Source organism: Branchiostoma lanceolatum, chromosome 8, assembly GCF_035083965.1.
Source record: "Branchiostoma lanceolatum isolate klBraLanc5 chromosome 8, klBraLanc5.hap2, whole genome shotgun sequence".
Taxonomy (NCBI): domain Eukaryota; kingdom Metazoa; phylum Chordata; class Leptocardii; order Amphioxiformes; family Branchiostomatidae; genus Branchiostoma; species Branchiostoma lanceolatum.
In genome coordinates, this window is record NC_089729.1 from 20,373,672 (window position 1) to 20,379,798 (window position 6,127).

The 6,127-nt window shown below is 39.2% G+C and overlaps 1 long non-coding RNA gene across 1 annotated transcript; it reads left to right on the forward strand.

Annotated features, from left to right (window-relative positions):
* Positions 1–1,948: 1,948 nt before the first annotated feature.
* Positions 1,949–4,959, forward strand: LOC136440392 (uncharacterized). Its single transcript, XR_010756667.1, has 3 exons — positions 1,949–2,042; positions 2,413–2,516; positions 3,714–4,959. It is a non-coding gene; the product is annotated as an uncharacterized lncRNA (long non-coding RNA).
* Positions 4,960–6,127: the final 1,168 nt, after the last annotated feature.

Below are 6,127 nucleotides of genomic sequence, written 5' to 3' on the forward strand. Positions count from 1 at the left end.
CACAATTCAAAACAGATGTCTCACATCTTGTATGGAGTGTAATTTTCTCCATGAAAAAATAGAGATATTGTTTTGGGTGTTTCTGTCTGTGTGTGTCTGTGTGTCTGTCTGTGTTTCCGGATTGCTGTAGTCAGGATAACTCAAGACCCTCTAAATGGATTATGATGATATTTGATATATGGGTAGGTGTTGGAAAGATAAACATCAAGGTATGGGCCCCCGGTATGTGACCTTGGTACTGCAGCAGAACTTCTTTATCTTTGTATCCTTTGACCTGGACATGCTATGGTCTTGATCTTTTGGTGGCAGATAGTTTGTGATGTAAGGAAGAAGTGGTGTAGGTTTTAACCCTCTAGCAGCTTGCTCTGGAACTGCAGTGCTGTTCTTGTCAAAATCTTCAAGGAGAATAAACTCAGAACAAAGGAAGGACAGATTTCCATGATATCTAGTATGTAGGTAGCTTGGACAGAAATGTACATAATGAAGTGTTATTCATACAAATTGGAACTTGATTTGCAGTTATTGAGGAAAGTCTATGTTTGTTTTGTTTTCTCTTATAGAACTTAGCTATGTGTAAAATGTAGTTTATGGTAGATAACCAATTATGCAAATAAATTCCTAATTTCCATAGTTATTGTCACGATAGTTCTTCTAAGTAGTAATTGGTAAATAATTTGATTGTCAACATTATGACTCATGTAAGTCAGTCCAAGGTGTATATAACCTAGCACAGATTATGCGGTGGAAGTCATTTGTATATATTTCAGATGTGAGCTGAGGTCTCTGAACTCTTGTTGTGTTTATGTGTCATAATGTGTGTCAGTGTGCATGTTTGTATGAGTGTGGGCTAATATGTATAAATACAGGCACTCACTGTCAAGGACGATAACACACTTGTCTTCCATGTTTAAAAAGAATGGGGTTATGAATTCCTGTACAGTCACTACTGTAACAGTGTATTGCCACACAGAGACACCACCCCCATCCTCCCAGCAATATCATCAGTTGCCTTCCTTCCAGCCCTGGCACCCATAGATTGATGCATTTTTCTCTCGTTTTGGGATTTGATTGTGGATGTGGCATTTGGTTCTTTGTAGACACAGAAACTCAAAAAGATGTGGATACTAATGTTACGTGCAACGACTTCTCTATCATCCTGTAGGTATGTGGAAAGGTGTTGGTATAGTTTTGATTTTTAATCCCCTAGCCACGGTCTATGGTACTGCAGCAAAACTGCCAGTTTTGATATTGATTCCTGTTCTGTACATGCTGATATATGTTTTGGTGGCAGAAGATATCTAAACCTTTGAAAGTCTGGTAGAAATGGTCTAGGTTCGGACCCTTTGCCAGTTTTGTTGGAAGAGAAAGGATGAATGGATTTTTGGCATGTAGCAGAGGTGAAGGTTGACATAATCAGACACCGGTTATGCTTATTAGGACCTAATCTGCCTAATTAATGGATACATTTTTTGACATTCTTATTCATAGCATTTCTGCTGGATATGTCATCAGTAGTTGCACGCTTTAAGTCCACTTTGGAAATTTGTTCACACTGTGTGAAAAAAAAATGTCTCTACAAGAGGATGCATTAGCTTTGTAACTTTAAGAAAATGTGTGCAATCTTATTGTGGAAGATATGATTATAAGAAAGTGTTGATTGTGCTTCAGGTTCCACTGATGGTCCGACCCTGTGTACAGTCTGAGGAGAAACACCTGTTCAACCTGTCTGACTTCATCACACATCTGCTTGGAAGTCAGCAGACCTAAAGGCAAGTTTAGTGAAAGTCTCTGTAGAAGTACTTTCACTTCAGTTGTTATCCAGTGATTTAAAACAAAATTGTCCGAGACTATATATCGTGTGGACAAAGTGACTACCTGGTATGAGGATGCAACTTGTACAACTTCAGTCAATAATTGTTAAAGTGGACATTCAAGCATTCCTTCACCGATATATTTTGCTGTGTTTCAGGGGATGAGCTGCAGCCTGATCGTACTTGTTCACCACTCCAGTGTTCTCTAGCGGCTGATCTTCAGTAATCTGTGTAAGGAAGTTTCTCTATTTGTTATCTCAATTTTGTTCTAGTTATAGTTTGAAGAAAGAAGAAAAGACTCTTACAGGACCCATTTTGTTTTCAGGAAGATTTTTAATTCAGAATTTATTGTCTTTTCTTTTCTTTACATGATTAGCTTTGATGTAACTAACTCTTGTCTCTCTGTGAAAGTAGTTCTACAGTTGTTATCCAGTGATTTCAAATTATATTGTCCGACCCTATATTGTGTGGACTTGACTATGGGTATGAGGATGCAACTTGTACAGCTGTGCTAAAGTGTTAAGTGTTACATAATATAAATAAATGTTAAGGTTAACAGTGATGATGATGATCCCCTAACGGATATATCCCTGTGTTTCAGGTGTAACTGTATTATTGACTTCTCCACTGCTCCAAACACCAGACCACTCCAGACCAGTGCCGTCTGTCCTGGCGGAGGCTTACTGGCTACACTAATCATCTTCCGTAAGTAATCTGTGTTAGGCAGCTTCTCTATTAGTTTGTCAGGATGAACTCATCCTTAGCATCTCAGCTCAGTTCTCATGATCTGATAAAAATAACAGATTCTTCAAGGATTCTTTTCAGGAGGATTTTGAAAGGACATTTTTTGTTTTTTTCTTTACCTAGTAAGCTTTGATGTAGGAGCTGTTGCAAGAAGGGGGAGGGGGTCAGAAACAACACTCTATGCTAAATTCAGGAGCTCTGGGCCGGCTCAATATCACATTTATTCAGAAAGCCTGTCTAAACTATGCTAGATTCAGAAGCTGGTGACTTTATGAGGTTTGAAGATGACGATAACATTTTAGTGAACATTTAAGTAAAGTATCGTAAAATCTCTATTTACGTACACACTTTTTAAACTTTTCAAGTCGCAAGCAGGTGCTCCAGGCCGACGCCAAAGTCGGGGTGCGTACGTTAGGAGGGGTTCTTCCTTGGGTTCAGCATGACAGTACGGTACATCTTCATGCAAATGAAGTGTGGAATGCTACCACACAATCAGTAATAAAGAATAAATAATACATATATTTAAATTGTTTGACATTTTCTACCCAGAAACATTTTCTCAGTAGCCTTTTAACTTAAGTCGGTAAACATCATCGAAAGGATGATCATGTCAACCTCTAACTATCCACAGAAATGCCGGAGAGGGGGTGCGTACGTTAGGAGGGTTTTTCCCCTGAACGTTTCAACTCACTGAGTCAGGCCTGTCATCGTCCCCAAATCGGGATTGCGTACGTTAGGAGGGGTGCATACGTAAATAGGAATTTTACGGTAGATATCTCCCCAACTCTCGCTGGAACATTTGAGCTGCAGACATCCAATTTAGCATCAAACTTGCAAAAAGTCAGTATAAAACTTTTAACCAATACATCACATTTGTAAACAGTATCAAACATACAGATTATGTTTACCTTGCCGTATGTTTGTTTGTTAGTCTGTCTTTGAGGACAGCAGAAAAGTTGTGAATGGATCTCGATTATAATAAGTGGGTCGGAGTTGGGAAAACGAAGGTTAAGTTAGATAGTTATAATATCATGTGTTCTGGACATGCTATAGTAGATTTTTAACGCCTATTTGGACATTGTCAAGTTTTACTGCCAATACTCGTCAATTACTGCCAATACTCGTCAATTACTGATTCTGAAGTTCTGTGCCCTACAGGTGGACAGTTGTAAGAGACAGGCCAGCAGTACAGTACCAGTGGGCTCCAGTTCTGGACAGGATCCAGCCAGAAATTCCCCTACCCCAAACCTGGACTATGGGGAAGATAACAAAAAAGCAGGAGCAGAGGGAAAGAAGATCAGCAGAGCTAGCTGCATTAGAAAACAGGAGATCTTTTGTTAGACAGATCATCAACCGGATAACAGAAGGTTACTTGCTGAAAACAGAAGACAACTCTTTTCTAAAAAAACTTGCAAGAAAGGCAAAGCATGCTGGCAAGCCCACAGAGCCATACATAAAGCTCCTACTCAAGGAAGAGCGCTCTGTGAATGCCAAAATAAGAAAGCTTAAGAAATTAAGAAAAAAAGAGAACGAAAAGAGGAGAGCAGCTGAGTTTGCTGAAGTCAATAAAAGATTGAAACTAGTTACAAAGGTCATATTGCGCACCACAAAAGGCACTCAGCTTAAAAAGAAAGAGAGCCGCTTGCTCAAAAACATGGCGAAGAAGCTCCCTTCCTTAATAGATAGGACCTTTCTGAAGAAGGTTTTGCGGAAGGAACAGCGAAAGCTGATGTCTAAGGTTCGACGTTTTAGAAAGGTGTTAGAACTGAAGGGGATTCCCTGTTAAAACTGATTGTTGGGCTATGATCATTGCATTGTATATACCAGTAATAGTCGGCTTGTTTGGAACATTCTGGGAAGATATATCCAAGTGATAAGTTAAACATTTTGTTTGTGTTAAAAGAGGTATTACTGTAGTAAAGTTGTTCTTTAAAAGCTACATTTGCTCTCGTATAGAACAGGCTTAGAAACAGTTCAGAAGTAGAAGCATCCGCTTGAACCGTTGTATTTTATACATCTTCAGGAGAGATAACGTTATGAAAAGTCCATCATAGTTGATAGTAATAGAGTTGTTTGACTTGTAGAATAGTCATAGAAACAGTCAATAATTAGACAATTGTTAGATCTGTGATGCTCTCATGACAAGATGATGTTAGATCCCAGGTACAGAGAGCCTTAAATGTCTCCAGGTGAACTTACTGCAAACAAGTCGTCCGTCTTTATGCTTAATTTACCTATAGAAGGATATCTTGGAAAAAACAGATATTTCTGTTACATTCTTCTTTGATAAAATTATTTTGTTACGTTCTTCTTTAATAAATAGTTGAAACAGCATTGAACAAACTGGATCTGTGACTCTTCCTTGTAGAACAGTTCCATCAGACTGTCTTGTAATGCAGAGGTGTCATGTCTGCTGACATCCATACCGGTTAGCCATCCTGCCATCTCTGATAACCTTGTACAGTAATGGTTCAGAAATCTGACCTCTAAAGTTTCAGAAATGTTCTCTACAGTATTGTATAACAGATTGTACAGTGTGACATTGAAGGGAACAGAACTACATGAACAACGTTGCAAGAAATTTTCTATTCCACATTTCAAACAGAACAGACACTTTTTAGGCCACATTATCTTCATTATATGTATGACATCCATGCCCGGAAAAACTTTCATGCATTTCCAACAGACGGTTTGTGACCATACAAATCGTACAGAGAACATGCAAAATGAGCAACTAACGAGTGACACGATTCTCAAGTTCAATGTATGAAATCAAGGAGGCTAATTTAACCTCCTTGGTGAAATGAATTGGGCTCCTAATTAGATCCGATTTCTCAAAACGCGGAAATCTGTAAGACCTATAAATCCACCATGAATCAAAAGCGTCACCTAGCTCTCGTTAGTAGTACTGCAATAATTCGTTGTCATAGATGTTAGAATAGTCGTTCTCATGGATCAAAAGCGTGGCCTAGCATTGTTTGCTAGTACTGCAATAGTTCGTGTTGGAGCAATGCCCTGTTAAGACGTAGCCGGTGAGGAGCGGAGCTTAGGTAGCGGACTAAAGCTAAGAAGGCTTAACTCCAGGCTAGTTAAAACGCACTTGGTATCTTCAACGCTTTGCATACACTCTGTGCCGACGATAGTCGAACTGATTACGATGTTAATAGAGAACAATAGTATATATCCCTCCCTTTTCGTGGTGGTTTGGTCAGACATGTCACTAAAGCTGGAGAAAGCTGGTCACAAGCTGGGAAAAACAAACGAAACGGAATCTACTTCAGCACCAAGGACAGGTTTATATGTGTGTGACAGGTCTGGTGTTCATCACAAAGTCAAGCACAGGTGTGTTTGTGTTCAGTGGTGTTCAGTACCGAGAACAGGTGTGCTTGTATGTCTCACTAGTGTGGTGTATAGCATTAAAGGCATCCAAAGCATCGGTCTATTAACACTAGGCGCGTGAAACAAAAGATCACCATGTAGCTTATTTTTTGTGCCGCTTTTGATCACTTTTGATAAGAAATTCGCACGCAAATGTGGTAAACAGTGGCATTAAATGTCAATTTCATAAAGAT